At 34.5% G+C, this 17,939-nt stretch overlaps 1 long non-coding RNA gene across 1 annotated transcript; it reads left to right on the plus strand.

The window, feature by feature from the left end:
- Positions 1-11,790: 11,790 nt before the first annotated feature.
- On the plus strand, positions 11,791-15,326 carry LOC112986645 (uncharacterized). The gene is made up of 3 exons (XR_003260073.2): positions 11,791-11,895; positions 12,955-13,049; positions 14,242-15,326. It is a non-coding gene; the product is annotated as an uncharacterized LOC112986645 (long non-coding RNA).
- The last annotated feature ends 2,613 nt before the right edge of the window (positions 15,327-17,939 follow it).

Genomic DNA, 17,939 nt, shown 5'->3' on the forward strand with positions numbered 1-17,939 from the left:
TCTGGTAGCCTCCTGGAGTTTCTTGTATTTCACTGGTTTTACTGTATGAAATAACTAAATGACAGACATGTTTTTGACATGGAAATTTCAGGTTTTATTCTCAAATATATTATTAATAAAAAAATCAAATGATTTATAGTTGCCTATAGTTGTCTGTATCGTTTTATCTTTTACAAGTAAATGCTTCCTGTAACACATGAAGGAAAAGCTTCAAATTTCTCTGTATCACACTAAATTTTCGCTTTGTCTGCAGCCAGTGATTTTTACTTTTTAAGGATAATTGTTTCTGCATCTGATACTTGTGCAAGTTTACTTCTCATATCTGTGGGGAAGCCAGAAATGAGTTCAAATATTTTACTATCTCTTGGAATTGCTTTTCCTGGTATTTGACTTACTGCTGAATTCTGAGGAGTTTTTATAAATGAAGGAATAAACAAAAAATCATGTTGTGCATTGATGTAATGAGAATGAGATAAAAATAGGTGTGATACTCAGATGACTGGAGCGTTAGTTGAAAATACACAGGCAGAAAGGACTGGCACAGATGAGGAGAGGTGCTGCTTCATAACAGACTAAGGACTAGGACACTCCTGCTATAGAAGAGTTAATCTTGTAAAAACTCTATCAATAGTGAGGAAATGGGAAAAGAGTGTGAACACTGTCATGGTGTGGAGTCTACTACAAAGCTAGTAATCAGGAGGAAAAAAAGATAGGTAAGAATGCTCGGCATGCAGATGTCCAAATTATTCGTAGCAGAAATGAGCCAAGAAATTGAGCAGTCCTTATCTTCTTTAGGATCCTCTATGTACTTTGGATCCTGAAGGTTAAGTTACTTAACAGAGACATGGACTTCTTTCTCAGATATTGGGACAACATGAAAACTACGTTTAGACTAATTTCTTGAAGGTATTTACATTGCTTGTAGACTTCATCTGTTTTATTCAAGCTGATTGTAATTTCTTTAAGCTATTTTTATGATGTTGGACCAGAAATATTTATAACTTTAGAAAAACAGCAATAACAGACAATTAAGAAGGTATTCAAATGATTTAGTCTCTGTCCTACTGAGTGAAGAAAAGTACCAGAGCTACAGCCCGAATCTCCACTTAACTGTGTTTTATGTTAAGGAACTGCACAGTCTTTTACTTTCTTTTCTCTAGGCCATTTTTTACTTACTCAGCAATAATGATGGAATTTCTTAAACTTTTTTTATTTTCAGAGAGCACAGTCCAAACATCTTAGAATATTCTGGAGATTTTTACAAGGAAAATTGCAAAAGAAATTCCAGATAATACTGAATGGTAACTTACGGTAAATGGTCTTATTGATTATTTCTTTTTATAAGTCAGGCATGGAAATAAAGAAATGACTGCAACATTTGTATGGTGTCACACTTTAAGACCAAATAACAGTGTGGAGACTAAATGGTCTTGGATACCAAAAGACTTTAATCACAGGCATATGCAGTTTTATGAATTACATGACTTGCCTTTCCTGGGGACAGATGTCACAGTCCACGAGGATGGTAGGGCAGGCTGGCATGGTGGTTAAAACCGTGCAGTGCACAGTCCTAGGGCTGGGCTGCGGGTTCCCCCGGGGTCTCTGTCTTTTCTCCCTCTCCACAAGTAACTCCAGACACTGTCGGTTACAGGATTAGGTAGAAAATAGTCTTATTCCTGACTGGCCTGTTCAAGTTCATTGGGTGCCTGACACCTCGCTGTTGCCATTGCTGGTGTGCCCAGTATGCCCCTCTCAAGGGTTCTCCACACCTTCACAGCTTCCACAGAAATTGACAGGTCTTTATTCTTATAATTATGCTACTCCTTTATCCTCCAGGGCTAACGAAAGTTCATTTGCTAATGCTGCTGTCAACAACACTCAACTCATGCCATCTGCCACAGACAATTTATACTTTTAGAGCTAACTGAGGAAGAAGATAAAATTGGCCATGAAAGGTACTGCTCAATATGATACTAATATTTGACTCAGTATGGCTGTTTCCATCATCCAGATTTTGAATGATTTGTCTATCTGACTGGGATGATACTTGTAAGATTTTCTGATTCCATTGGAAAAAAAAATAGTATAAATTACATACCTTCCAGTAACATCCTGAAAGTTCTTTCCTGAGGCAAAACTAAACATAGTAATGCAAAAATAAGTATATTCACCTAAATACGGACACACACACATTGTAATTTTATCTGAAAAACGTGGCTCAGATTTCATCTAGCATAAGGAAAAGTCTGACTTCCTAGTTACTGTTTTGGAGACAGTCAAAAAAATAGAAAAAAAAAAAAGATACTCAGTTTTTAATAAGGCAGAGAAGAAAATTAATTATATTTGTTTCTTCTGGACTATGATGTGTTTAGAATGAATTATCTGGTATTGAATATATGGGGAAAGATACAGGAGGTATCATCTCCATAATTTGCTTCATTTCAATCCTGTAACAAAACTAATCTAACCCTGCCATGAGAGAGAACCAGTATGCAGATTGGCTAACTATTAAGTTTTTCTATAAGAACTGACATGGACAGAGCCTTACTATTACCTGACTGCAAATAGTAGATAGTGCTTTTTTGTGTAAAAAAAAAAAAAAAAAAAAAAAACCCAATTTTTAATCTGTGTCTTATTTGACTGTTTCTAATTTTTATTACAATTTGCACTAATCCACCAGTATGCTTTACTTGTAGAATTTTTAATTATTATTTATTATTGGTTTATCTAGTAGTAATATATACATATGTATACAGGTGCGCGCGCACACACACACACACACACACACACACACACACACGTATCTATCTCAGGACATATTTAATATGGTCTTTTGATCATGATAATGCACTTGTCCATCTGCTGATCTAAGGCCCAGCCTAACAGACTGGTAACTAACTGTTCTGTGGATCATGTTTGTAAGTTGTAACAAGGTTTGTGTTATATTCAGAAGATGGTTCCATTTACCAGAGGCTTTTGCCTTAGTTCTTTTGTTTCACCACTTCTAAATTCCTACATTTATTAGCCTCGCTCTTTGTGTATAAAAGTAGGAACAAAGCACAGTGGTGCCTTACAACATGGACGTCATTAAGCTGTGAATTAAAAATACTAATAAATGGTTCCTGAGCAGATTAGTGTTTCTGTACAGATCAGATCAGAGGATCCTGAGGATCCTAGGAAAATTCAGATTGGGAGTGACCTCAGATACAACCTCTTCCTCAAAGCAGTCGGTTGTGAGGTCAGATGAGGTTACTAAGGGTTTTGTCCAGTCCGGACATGTCTCTGGAAACAAATATTCTGACTGCTTCCACTTACCACGACTTGTTTCACATCGTGGATCAGCCTTAGACTGCATTTTCTGGATTCCTTTCAAATTAAATCAGAAGGTGTGCTTCCAGAGTATGTTTAATGTTTTCTAGTTGTTAATGGGTGTTCAGTCTATTTAACAAAATAAGAAATATCTGCCAAAATAAGTGTAGTGTGAGTGTCAGGCCCTAGCTCTGACTGTTTCTCTGCACAGATCTGCGCCCACTGAACTACACTACCTGCTAATATAAAAGTAGCCTGACGTGTATAGCTTTTTTCAATTACATATGCATTAATATTAGACTCATGTGAGCCGCTTCTCTTGGCTAGACAGATAAGTCTCATGAAAGAAAACAGAAATTCTTACATTATTGCATAATTTGCTTTAGTTGTTTAAAACAGATCCCCACTGTGATCGATAATACCATTGCTATTTCAGCGTAGTACTTGTTTACTATGATCAGAAAATACTGACCAACAGACTGAAAGAGTCTAACCTAAAATTATGTGAAACTTCCCACTTCTCTACCATCCTCCAACTGAGGAATCTTTTCTCCTTTCTGTAAACGCCTAGTCTTAGCTACAGTGCCTTTCTGCAGAAAAATTGCACGCGCTCGATTGATTCCGAGGTTTAATTCAGTGTGGCTGAATCTAGCATCTAAACTTTGGGTGGTTATCAGAATAACTGCCTATGGCACCAGACTGAAGTGTGCAAAAATGAGATTTCTCATTAGGAGATTTCCTGTGCAGAAAACTTGCTATAGGATTAATTCTGTACTTGCATGTGTATTTGCATGTGTTGCAAATAGTATGCAGAACAAGTGATGCTTGTTCTTTTGCCTCTCTACAGAAGAAAGCATACATGACAATAGCACAATTTGTACTAGTCTTAATATATGCCTGCAGCAAAAGGTCCTGTAGTTATACGTAAAGATGCATATACTTACTGACAAGTATTTAAACTTGTAAAATAAACTAAAAATAAATATGCTAGTGCACAGAGAAAAAAAGGTCTAGGTAGGGGAAGTGAAACTAATATATGAAGAAGGAAAAAGTGTACTGGAAGAAGAAGAAGGAGAATAAAAGAAAACAGATACAAAGGGAGGATTTGAGAAAAGAGAAGAATGACAGTAAAATTAATTGAAGAAACTATTCTAGAAAAACAAAACTGTGGAATGGAAAGCAGGGGAAAAAATGGGTAAGATACACAAATATTCCTGTGTTGTAGAAAAAAGCTGAAAATGGTATAATAAGTAAAAAAGAATAAAGAAAAGCAGATGTTTGTTATACTTCCACTAGATGCAATGCAGGGGTGCATTGCTCTGCAATGAAAGCATGTTAGTATTATGTAACTGGTCATTTTCACAAATCCAAAAACACAGGGCAATGGTGAATTGAGCCATGTGAGTGCATATAATTTCAGTAGTGAGTTGCAATCAGGTAAATACTGAAGTCTTTTGTTCATGTTCTCATTTGCGACGTTATGCAGATGAATTTGCTTCTGTTCGTGTGTTACTTGGCTAGCATGTTTAGAAGATGTTCTGATCTTTTGCTTAATTTTGCTTCTTTGTTAAAATCTTAATTATAGCAGGTATACGAGTGTCTCCTGTGGAAACCTTGTGAACATCTTGTTAATTTAAAGCTATCAAAAGTTTAGGTAGCCTGGAAGCTAACAGGTTTTTGTTTTTATTTGTATAATTTGTTTTTGTGGAATTTGGCAACAAATATTTTTCATGCTGCCAGATTTTGTAGAGAAACACCACTTGGCTTCTTCACTTATTATTCCATGGAAAGCTATACTGTCTTTATACATTGGAAGATAATGAGAACAGTTATATAATTTGAGGCTTAGCATAGCTCTTTCTGTAAAAGTGAAGACTTTGATAGCGGCCGGATTTCCTGGAAAAGCAAATACTGATTGGGATGGAGGTAGAATTCTCAAGAAAATGTATTACAGGGTTGGGCTCTATTTATTGTTAAAGATAATTTCTTCTTCTGACAATTTCTTCAAGAAATCATTGTATGCTAGAAAGAAGAGATTTGGCTAGGAGGACAAAGTGAGCTGTTAACCCATTTAAATATCAGGACTGAGGAAGTTTTGAACAAAAAAGTCAATATTTTATAAATAGTATGAAGAATAGAGTAGAAGAAAGGAAAGGGAAAATATTTACTAAATAAATGCAGTACAAAGTAAATGGGGAAGCACTGAGAAACTAAAAAAAAAAGGAACTTCTGTTTTGCAAAGTAAGCATGTATGTCAAAGGTTAGGGCATTACTAGGAGATACAAGCTGAAAAACGTAGTAATTCCTATATCAACATGATGATTTATTGATTGCTATCTTGCTTATTAAACATCTTAATTTTACAGACTTCAATATCCTGCAGAGCTCTTTCTGAGATATTCTCATCATTAGTTCCCTTCCCATTTAAAACATGAAACTTCTCAGGATTCACTTTTTGATTACTCTGAGTGATTTGGTTGGTGGTATACTATTGCTCATTCATGTAGGAAGTCTACAATTATCCAGATATTTTCTCATATAATATTTAATGATTGATCATATAAGAAACTGAATTCTGTCATGTTTTGTTGAAGACACTGAAGAGGTTAGAGTTCTCTCCAGTTTCAAGAGAAAAAAATCCATGTCCATCAAAAAGTGTAATCGAATGCTTTTTTTTAAGCAATATAATTTAATACTAGCTTCATCAAAACTGGTCAGATTTTAAAAGCTGCTCTCTTCTGGAGTGGTGCAATGTCTGAAGAATTAGTGTACGATAGAACCCAAACAGACCAACTGTTAACAAAGTACTCCATGATAGTGCCAAGCGTAGCCATATTATAATAGTCACAAATCAGTGCTCAACTAAGAATGGAGAGGATTTATCCTTAAAGCATCATAATGCTGTTGAAAAGGAATAATACGCTTTCTTTAACAGAATTTCAGAATAACTAAAGAACTTAAATGCATTGTTGTTAAGTACTTTCCAGCCATTTAGTACAGAGTATCTGATGTTCCAGTGGCTGAACTTAAAAGAAATCTCCTAATATTACTCATTCCCATCTTTCGTCATGCCAAAGAAAAGTTTATGAATGCAGCTAACCCAGAAATACCAGCTGTCCACCATCGGGGGAGAGGGCAGGGGGGAATGATATTTGTATAACTGAGTGACCAAATCCAACTTTGTTGTTAGTAAGTTACTTTGATTTACTAAGTACTAACACAGAAGACTATTATTTATCAACACAGAAAAGAAACATAAATATCCCCCCATCCAATAAAAATTCTTCTATTAGATGAAACAAAATCTGTCACCTGAATTGAATATTTATTAAAAAGATATTTTAGTCAGTTGATTTGATATTCCCTTTGATCTGGCACAGTTTTCCTTCCTCTGCTATGATAGTCTTATGCCTCTTTCTGACCAGCTGTTCAGAGAACTCTTATTTTGATGCATGTAGTACACCATATATATGAGCTTGGTTTTGTTTTCTGCATGATAGGAGGGGTGAAGGACTATATAAGTACTTGTACAATAAATGTTCCTTTTTCATTGTGAAAATTGTTTCTCTTCTCATTTGTGCATTAAATAATACACTAAAGTTTGTAGATTTTTTTTGACATTTTCTTTACAACTCTAAAAACTAGAATAACACATCTAAATGGGTTAAAATAATCAATAGATGGATGTCTTTTTCTCCAAGGTGGAACATTTTAATTCTTTAATTCAGTAAGTAATCAATGTAATATAATGTTCAAGTTTTGATTCTAAAGGTATTTTCCTTCAAGTAAAAGAGATGCTTATTTCTTTTGCCTCTAAAATCTAAATCAAAGTTGTCAATTCTTGGAAATTAAAGGTATCAATTTAGAAAATCATTCCTATTCAGAAAGCACTGAAACATAGGCTTCTACCTCATTGTTGTAAATGAGGGTCATCTGCATATCTAAACTTAAACTATATACTAAAAGCTTTCTTGAAATGGCCATGAACGTAAACTTACACTAATGTTTTCCTGAACTGGAGGACAAGAATAAAGTGATTAAAACAATAGAATTACTGCTTAAGAATTTATATGTAACTTTTTCACTTACAAAAGTCAACAGAGTTCTTTTAGAAAGAAATAAAAAATAGCCATTGTATACACAGCATAAAAGTAGCTTAAATTCTACCAATACAGATGTAAATTAAAGAGTAAAAGACTGCCACTTTCTGTGGCAGCACCAATTAATATTAGTTTCTGCTACTTCAGATCTATGTTTAGCCAAAGCTCATATATTCTATTGTCTATACTGATTCATTAGCAGGAGTGAATAACAGGGCTATTTCAATAAAAATGTAATATAAAAAACAAATCACACTTACATAACTGCCTGCATACAAGTATCCCACAGTGCAGCACAATACTTGTTAAATTGTTCCATTTAATTAAAAGCTCAGTCAAACATATCAGTATTAAGTTCAGTCAAAAATGGCTATTTTGTGTCAATGTATTTGATATTAGGATATATTGAAGATGAGGTGCATAGCTGCTAAATGGGTTAGTACTTGATGAGCTTAATCAGAGCTTCTGTATTACTAACAAACTAATATTCTGTTCTGTGGTCTAGGCAAGTCAACAAGGAGAAAATGCTGTTCAGATAATTAGGGCTGAATTGGAAGCAGTGTAGGATTTGTGATTTCAAAGAATCATTTCTGGTACCTTTTAAAACATGCATTGACAGTTTAGTTAGACATTTTTGCAAGAATTCTCTGTGTTCACGTCATTAAATTTAATCAAAGTTTGCTTTCATTAAAGCATAAGTTTGTCTACTAAAATATATGCATTTTTGCAATCTTTTTCTATACGAAGTTATTTCATTTGAGGGTAAATATTTTCTACTATGGAACTATTTCCCAAACCATGTTTGGTAATGACAAATATGTATAAAAAATGTGGTAAAGAACATGTGGACATGTATGTCAGCCCATAGAAAACTGAGTGAAACTGACTTGATACTACTTTCCCGGGCAGCCCTGAAACTAGTATCTATGTTCAAGAAATGCTCAGGTAATAAGCCTGAGAAGAGTCTTCATCAATGTCTGTGTTTAATGCAAAGTTACCATATGTCCTGTTAGCTTAATGAGTGGTTTCTTTTTCTTCTGCAGTAATGCTATTGTCATCTTTGTTTTGTATAAATGTACTGAGGTTTGCAAACCCTTTCAGATGATAGCTCTTGTGTTTGTTGGATAGTCTTTTCTGCAGACAGTAGACTTTAGCTCAGCTCTTTTTGGTTGGCCCAGCATGCACATCTCAATATACTGCTTACAGATTTGAATTTTGAGGTCTGTTTCATCTCTGACATCAGTCTCTCACTCTCTCATATATTATATTATTTTTGATTTGTTATCAAAATGTCCATGCAGTATCTGCTTCTTTTATCTTTAAGTTTGGAATAGATAACATTCTCTGCTTGGTAAATTTTAATTGTTTTGACAAGAATTAGTCCTAGAATTGTGTGTTTTTCATTATTCTAACTGTAAGTGTTGAGATGCCAAACAGAATGTGAGCTCACGTTAGTGAGCTGTTATCACTGTTAGTTCCATACTGTCATGCTAGAGTTTTTGCTTTGTATCATGCATAACCAGGTTAGTAAACTTTCTTTATATACATAATTAAAAGTATTTGTATGTTTCACTCTATAGGAATTGCTATTCTCATTTTTGTAATACATTTCAGTAGTACTCCGTGGCATGAGAAAATGGAGATTTCTTTTGACAGCATTATTTTTAGCTTGAAGATTTAGAGTATAGTACTATTTAAGTTTCCCTCACCTGTCCTCCACATTTATGAAGTTTGTTCTGGGCCATCATTAGCCTAAACCATTCCTACCAGTCAGGATTTTCTTTCCTTTTGTTTCTTTGCTTTCCCTTCTTCTTTTCTCTTTACCTATGTCAAATTATGTGGCTTTGTGTGATTGCCTGATGTACACCTCAAGTCTAAGAAATCCAAGTTTAAAAACAAAATTGCAATTTGCCTTTTAAGATAACTTTTTAAAATTTGAGATCATCAGTAAAAGCCGTGTGTATTGATATTTCTCAGTACCATTTCTTTCTCTGTTCCAAATTACTTGTAATTAATATAATAGCAGATAGCATTATAATTAAGCTTCTAATATGACATTAGTAAAGTTAAAATCCAGAAACCATCTTAAAATTCTAAATATGCATAGGTCAAATTGCCATTTCAGAGCTTAATATTGGATAGAATTCTTGTTTGTTGTAGCCATTGAAGTTATGCCATCTAGGAAGGAAAAAGTATTTTGTGAAACTATCCAGATGATCAAAAAATAATTTCTCAGTTGTTGGTTTAATAGATTTCCCTTGTCCTTGACATCATGCACTACTATGCTGGGAGTCACTTGTGGATTTGCATTGATTTATGAACTTATATTTAATATTATATAGCTGACCTCTCCCGGAAGTCACACTGCAAAACAAAAGGAATAAGAAAAAAATAAAGTACTTTATTTAACCAGCAGTTAGATGGTTAAATAGAATCTCATCTACAAGAAGCTGTTGGAATAGAAAACATGAACAAGTCCTTTAATTTTTTGCTATTTGGGTATTCAGAGCTACTGTAATTAATTGCATTTTTGAAAGAGATTAACTATGCTTTAGGATATAAAATATTTTTTATTATTATTAAAAGAAATTAATGTCAAGGTCAGAGTATCAACAGATTTCTTTGATTTCCCTGAGAGCGTTGAATTAGATGAGCATAGAATTTTATCTAACATGGCAGTAAGTTTGTTCCTGTTGTTTGCAGATACTGTTTACATTTAAGATACACTAGGAATGTTCATAAGGCACAAAACATAATATACTCAGAAATGGAACTATTTCTGTCTTAATTTTGTCCCAGCATTGATATGCTCAACCTATGTTTAGAGAAGAGAAAAATTCAAGGTAATCTCTCTTCTCCTAACAGATTTCAGCAAAAGCATCTTCTGTTAACTGTTCATAACTGTTCATAATGATTGCAAATGCCGTAATGATAATAAGGTTACTTTATAACTTCCTAAACAGTAAAAGCAGTTTTTTTGACCATTAGGGTGTAAGTATCTGAGCAGACTCTTCAATATATACATATGTATAGAGATAAATGTGGAGTATGTGTGGAGAGAGAGAGAGACGGAGAATGAGAATATATGAGCTGGCAACATGGCTGTGGAGCCTTGAAAGCACTTTCCTACCTAACCATTTCCTAGACGTGTTTCAGCAGTGGTATACAGCAAAATGATGTTTGAGGAGGGAATACTCAACTAGCACTAGCCTCTAAAGTGTTTACAAACCAAAAGGAAGAAGTTCGTCCCCACCAGGTAGAAGGGTAATCTTTATGACTGGATAAACTCCTGTTCAGTGTTCCTTCTATAAAAAGGAAAACTTTCAATAGGAACTGAAAATTTCAAAGGATAATGCTTTTACCAAAACTTTTTGAAATCCTTCTTCTTTTTGAATGCCATGACCATGATCATAAAGTTGAGAAATTAGGTATAAGCAAAGGCTATATGTAAAACCCAAGGGACCCCCTCTGGATATTTTCTTTTGTGCTTAGAATCGTCTTTCAACCTGAGTTGTCTTCTGCAGATGTGCTGCTCTGTTCCTGGCTTCTTGTAAACATCAACTTTTGACCACCAGGCAGAGTACATTAGTACTCATTTAGTTACATAGTATTCAGGGAAAGTTTGCGAGACAATTTTTAGAAAGTCTGTCAGCTCTGTCTGATATTTATTGTGTGAGGGTTAATTTATAACTAGCAATTCACATCATTAGAGTTCTGTGGGATCACTGTGATTGTCATATCAATGTCAGCAGCAAGAAGTGGCATTGCTCTATATGTTGGTGATAGGCAACAGCAACAATTAGAGATCTGCTTTAAAAAGGGGGGGGGGGTAAAAAGGGAGTAAAGAAGGTGTATAATCAAATGATCAGTTTAAAACCTGCCATCAGTCAGACAGGATGGCTGATATTTGATATTAAATGAATTTAAATCAAAGCTCTCCCAGAGTCAGTAACTGTCAGATCTTCAGCTTGACATGATCTGTTTTTAGCATGACAACACCAAAGGCCGGTGATTAACGGATTAAAATGGGAATTAGTTTATGAACAGCTGAACAGGAAGACAAAGGATGAAATGTCTTCTTAGTAATTCTGCTGAAAAATCACACAAAGCTATGAACTGTTACCTGTATTCTGAGATAGGAGTATGGTGCTAGAAGTTCATTTTCTGTTTTTGTCTGCAACTAACTCAGTTTCACAGCTTTGGCTGCATACTGTATTAGACCAAAATATAACATAAACACTGATTTTGGCAGCTCCATTTAACTGATCTTGAATAAGATACGTTTCTAGAAGAGTCAATAGCAGAACTAGGAGCTTAAAATGATTTTAACTGCATTATATAGTGCTTTAATTTCCAGTATGCTTTGCAATTTATGTTTTTCAGTTTATATGTAATTGTTATGAAGAAATGAATCATTTGTATTAAAACAGATGGATGAATTTTATCTTCAACATATAATGGATAAGAAGAAAATGAATAAACAGATGTGAGTAAAATCTACATACTACATGTTTAAACTAACTTAAAAAAATTGGTTTTGCAAGTGCCTTTTTTGCACTGTGATCAAATAAAACCAAGCTCTGTCCTCAAGCACAGCTATTAAATTCTGTAGGATCCAATTTTTAACTTATTAGGAAAAAATATATTCTCATTCTTTCATCAATCTACTTAAGTAGTTTCTTCCTTTTTCCAAAAATCTTGCAATTTCAAAAACACAGTTTTGGCAAGTTAGTGTACATCAGTGGGAAAAAGTTTGATGTTTTATTCATCATCACCTAGAAATTGCATCTACATTTTGTTTCTGCAAGTTGACTTCTGATAGATAGTAGCCAGATTCTTGGATGCACACAGGCTACTTTATATTGCATTGTCAGAGTACTGACTTTATTTTAAAGGGAATCAGACCCCAATTTTTTCCAGTTTCAGGACTTGAAATGGAGATGATTTTGATATTATGTGCAATAGAAAATTGTAGAAATTAAGATTTAAAGTAATGTTATGCTGAATCTCTTCAGTTCAGCATGATTGATTCAATTTATTTTCAGCTTGGCACCAAGAGAAACTCCCTCTCTAGTCCTGAGTAGACAGTTATCTTTACTAATGTGATAAAGAGAAAAGAATATTATTCTTTACATGTTATATTATTTCACTCAGAGAATCATGTTCTAGATAGAACATGATTTCTGTGATCAATTACTTTGAAATAGTCAGTTACATATTATCCATTAATTACAACAAGATCATACTGTTGAGGTTGTAGCATTTTAGTAACTCCATAATAAGAGATGACACAGAGAGAAGAGCATTTTTTTACTACACTTTGTGACAGACTACGTTATTACCCCAAGTAAAGCTAGCTATGGATGTACCAGAAAAGTAATCTTGTACATTAGACATCTACTTAACCTTGTGTTGCAGTTTACACATTTTGACAGCACTTAAAGCTGTAGCTTTTCTTCTAAGATGGTTACATTGAAATTTCAGTTGAAAGAACCTTTTAACCTAAGTATGTGTGATTAGTTTCTTTCTGACATCTCACTGCCAGGTCTTCAGACTGCAGTACACCACTAGTGGAAATGCCTTTGGTCCTCCAGATATTGCTAGCAGAGGGTCAAACGGCAAGCGAGCTGAGCAAGTCGAGTAAGTCTGTTCTGCAAAATCTGTAAGAGCTGCTGAGTGGTTTTGATCAACAGTTTAAAAACCTTAAATGGCTTGACTCCTCTCTGTCTAGCCAGCAGCTATTTTTCTCGTTCCCCACTATGGCATTTGCTATCAGGTGTACCACTCTGAACCTTGAGTGACCAGACCTGTTTATCTTGTTGCTGGAAACTCACTGCAGGGTGCTCTCAGTTGATGTATCTTTAGATTTCCTCTTTTTGACTTGCTATACCCCTCCACTGCCAAACATGTATGTTTAAGCTTACTGATCACCTCAGGATTTGGCTCAGGGATATGTAGTGGGGAATGTGTTTGGTCTCTTTTGGGGATTGGTTTAGAGTCATGCCTTATTTTTACGTAGGTCATTGCTTTTAAATAGATGAAAAGAATGCTTTTGATCACAATATACAAAATTATTTCCCTGAAAGAAATGACTCCTCCTACGTTAAGGTGGAGGTGCTTGTTTTTTCCTTCTGCCTATCCCTCTGCCCAATGGTGTATCAAGAAACAGAAGCCCATGTGCCACATTGTTTGCATGCTGAACCACTCAGGTGAAGGCTTCTCCTGTTCAAAAGCTGTGACTCATACTCTCACAGCTGCAATTCATCTAACTATCTTTTTTAAGCTCTAAGAAGCTTTTTTTCCAACTTTGATGGGGTCGAAGTTGCTGGTATAAGGATTCATGTGTAGTGGCACCTGACCTGGTAGCTGGATGGAGATCCCTGAGAGGAAGATCTCATTAATTCAGGATTAGGACCATCCTTATATATCTTTTGCTTATCCTGCATGAAGGTTAGGGCAAGCTTGTGTTTTCCCTGAATATAGTAACCTGATACATAGGTACAATGTGCCAAGTAAATTCATGTTGTTAGATCTTCTTTTAGCTCATATTACAGTTACTAAAATTGCAATACAATTATTCCTGCCTGATGCTTACCTAGTTATCTGTTTACTTTTGATAGTTCAATTGTTTCTTCTTTAAATGCTTTCCAAGATACCTAGTTCATGACAGTAGCTTTTTTCACCTTGGTAGCTTTACGTGAAATAACTGGAAAAGAAAATTGTAAGGGAGAGAATCTTTGGTAGAAATTACAGAGGAATGGCTCTGGCAGTGTTATCGATACTATCCTTATACTGTCGTTATGAATTTTATCCATGTTTGTCACTATCATAGACTCAAACTGCTCTAAAGAGACCTCAAGAAGTCATCTGCGTTGGTCTGACTACCTCGAAGAATGATGAATTATACTTGAATCTTGCTAACAGATGTCCTCTTGGAAGACCTTAAATGATGGTGACTCCTCAGACAGTCTATTCCAATGTTATCACTATCACAGTGTTATCGCTAGAAAGCTTCTAATGTCTAACATATATCCTCCTTTCTTCAACTGAAACCCATTATAGTTTTATTACCTATATTCACTATGGATGCCTTTGATGCCTTTTGTGCGTCTGAGAGCAGCTATTGTGTCTCTAATGCCAGTCTTCTCCCCTTCAGACTAAGGTATGAAATATTTTTTTCAATCCTTCCTTGTAGATCACAATTTCTAGACCTCCGCTTATTTTCTTCCTCTGTTCTTATTAGATTGACAGTTTCTGGAACTGCAGTGTACAAAATGGGTAACAGAATTCCAAAGAAAGCTATGGTCTAATTTCTGTATTTCCTATTTATATATTCCAATATATATTTTCTTTTTTAATAACAGTGTGGCATTGTTGACTCATATCCATTATGACAGATCCTTTTCTGAAAAACTATTCCCTACTTGTATCCCTGATACCTGACTTGGCAAATTCAAATCTAGCCTTAAATTACCACCACGTTCAGTTTTGACTGCAGACTTCCTAAATCTAATTTCTATTTATTTTATTTAGGTCATTATTAAAAACATTAGTGGTAGACACAGGTCAGGTGCAAGTGGAACCTATTCTACATATCTTTTTGTTCAGACAGTGAACAGTAAGTCATTTCACTCTATCCAATCACCTCTGTACACCCTTCATAGTAAATTAGTCCAGAGACAGTTTTCCTAGCTTGCTTAGGAAAACAGACTGCAAAGGAATGTCGAAGTTCTACTGTATCCCAGCTATTTCAACTATTGCTTTTATGCTGTCAACAATGCATGATATCACAGTGCAGAGAAAGACAAAAAACAAACAAACAAAAAAAAACACCCTACTTGGTCTTTTCAATACATGGTTGTTGTTTTCTTGCAGGTACATGCCAATGGTTTGATTTGTTCAGCATTTTTCTGAGAGCTGAAGGTAAGTTGACTGGTTTATAATTCCACTCCCTTTTTTCTTGAAGACCCCAGTTTATCCTGTCTTTCAATACCATGCACTATTAAAGATAACTGTTAGTGAACCTAAGATTGCTTCAGACAGATCTGCACATATCCTAGAACAGAATTTGTTGGGTCCAGCAGATAACTGTTTTTTTATATTGATTGCTTGCACAAAATGTTCAGATGCCTATCACAATAAATGCAACTACAGTGGGATAAGAATAAAGAAAGTGCAAGTTAGAGAGTACTTGAATAAATTGGAGGCTTTCATAAATAATCTCTGACCTTCCTTTTTCTATTCAAAGTTGAGATCTTATCCTTTGTCTCTAATACTGTGTTAATGCCTTTTGTGTCTGATTTTAATTGCATTAACCATCTGATTTAGACTGACCTTTTTATTTAAGAGTGATGAAGACTTGCATTGCAAAGAAGCATTCAAGACTTAAGGTTCACTGTTGCTAGCTTTACTAGTCTACTAAGCAAAGAAATATTACTGTTCTTAGTCACTGTCCTATTGCTAATGCAGAACATTGGCTTGTTAATATCCATGTCTCTTGCTATTTGGACCTCACTTTGTGCCTTGGTTTGTGTGTGCGTACATGCGTGTGTGTTTGGACTTGCATGCTTGTGTAGTATTGGTGTTCACCACCTATAGCTAGTCCCCATTTTCTCTGTGTTTCTCTTTTGTTTGATGTAAAATAACAGATCTGATCCTATTCCCAGGCTGAATGAAGCCTCTGCTTTTTTAAAGGTAGCATAATGTGTGTATGTTATGCTACCACTCTACATTGTTCTATATGTGTTCAAAATAAATAAATGCAAGCTATCTATAGGGATGCTAATTAAAGATACAAAGTAATGAGTTGTTATCAGAAGCTTGGTACATGATCTCGGGGTAAATTCTTTGAAGATAATTGATTTTTTTATTTTCTAATTAGCTACTTTCAGATTTTAATTATAAATGTGATGCCACCTTATGAAAGTAAAAAATAAATAAATAAATAAATAGAGAATACAATACCATAATTTGATTTACTATAAAACCTGTTTAATTATACCACATATTTATTAATATATCTATGTATTATTATTATGATGCACCATGCACCATTTGTGCCATGCTCATTTGGTCAGGGAGTTACACACTTCTTAGAAGTAAACTGAATTCAGTCCTATATTCAGGTTGAGCCTGAGAAATGAGTATTTTTCATGAGAGGGGTGAGCAAGGTTATCTCAGTAGCCTAGAACATAGGTATGAGTTGCAGCTGATTAAACTTCCAAAATATTTAGATAAACTCAAAAAGGAAAAGAACAATTGATTGTTGTAACAAATGTACTGTTGGAACTGGTTTGGGGGAAGGAAAAAAAGCCTCTTAAAAACATTCTATTTTGATTAAAATTTTGGGGAGAATTTTTTTTTGTATGTACTCATATGCAACAAAATGTAGAAATTAAACAGATTTTTTATTTTCTGTTATTCCATTAATTCCACATCTCTTGTTCTTTCCTTTCCACTTGAAAATGTGGTAGCAAAATGGAAGACAGTCAAAAAATAGGAAAATGAACAAATCACTAAAAATGTGAAAGCATAAATGAATGATGTAAATACATGAAAATATGATATTGAGGCCCATCTGAAGACTAGTAATTGATTTTAAATTTTTAGCACATCTTACTCTTTCTTTCATATCCATGTTTTCCATCCATAAACTAATTTATCAAGAAAGTGGTTTCTTCTCCATAGTTTTAAATTGTTGCATATAAATTCCCTTTTTAGAACTGATGCAAAGTTTTACAGTCCGTACTATGATGGGAACTATTTGCTTTTAACAATATCAATGTTAATTTTGAAATCTTGAGCAAAATCTGAGGGTGCTTTGTCAGATATTTTAAAGGAAGCAATAAATCTGTGAAATGTTTAGAGGATGCTAAATACAAGCTTGGAATAGCTATTCTAATTCTATATCTTACGGATGTAGTACATGTATAAATTAAACGAACACTTATAACTGTGCAACACTATTGAAGTATATAGTTCGCCTGGTAGACAAGATCAGGATTAATCAGTGACTGCAAACAGGAAAATAGGGATTAATGCATTTCTTTTAAGTAGTGTCAACGAGCACCAATAAGAACTAGAGCTACATTGTACCAGTCATGGTATAAACATTTTTTGCTGTTTGTTCTTTTTACCAACTGCGGTACCTTGCACTTACTCAAGATGAAACAATGTATCAAGAAGCCAACATAGTAGAGCAAATCAAAAAAAAGACAAAAGAAATCACACTTTCTGTGAACGATGTTCTATGTGGACAGAGAATAGAAAACCACACGCCTTCTATTAGAAAATGGTGTTTCAGAACAAGATACTTCTTACTGGAAGACTTGCTATTCCGTGCTGCAGTTCCAGATTACCTGGATAAACACTGATTAAACAGAAAAGAGTTTGTTCTTTTCACATACATGAGGAGAATGTGAAAATAACTCTTCTTTACATAATGAAACAAATGAAAATGAGAAATGTGTTATTATAAATTATGTCTTTTGTCACCCATTAGGTGGGAAACACATTACTTCAATATCTTTC

Source organism: Dromaius novaehollandiae, chromosome 2 (genome assembly GCF_036370855.1).
Source record: "Dromaius novaehollandiae isolate bDroNov1 chromosome 2, bDroNov1.hap1, whole genome shotgun sequence".
Classification (NCBI taxonomy): domain Eukaryota; kingdom Metazoa; phylum Chordata; class Aves; order Casuariiformes; family Dromaiidae; genus Dromaius; species Dromaius novaehollandiae.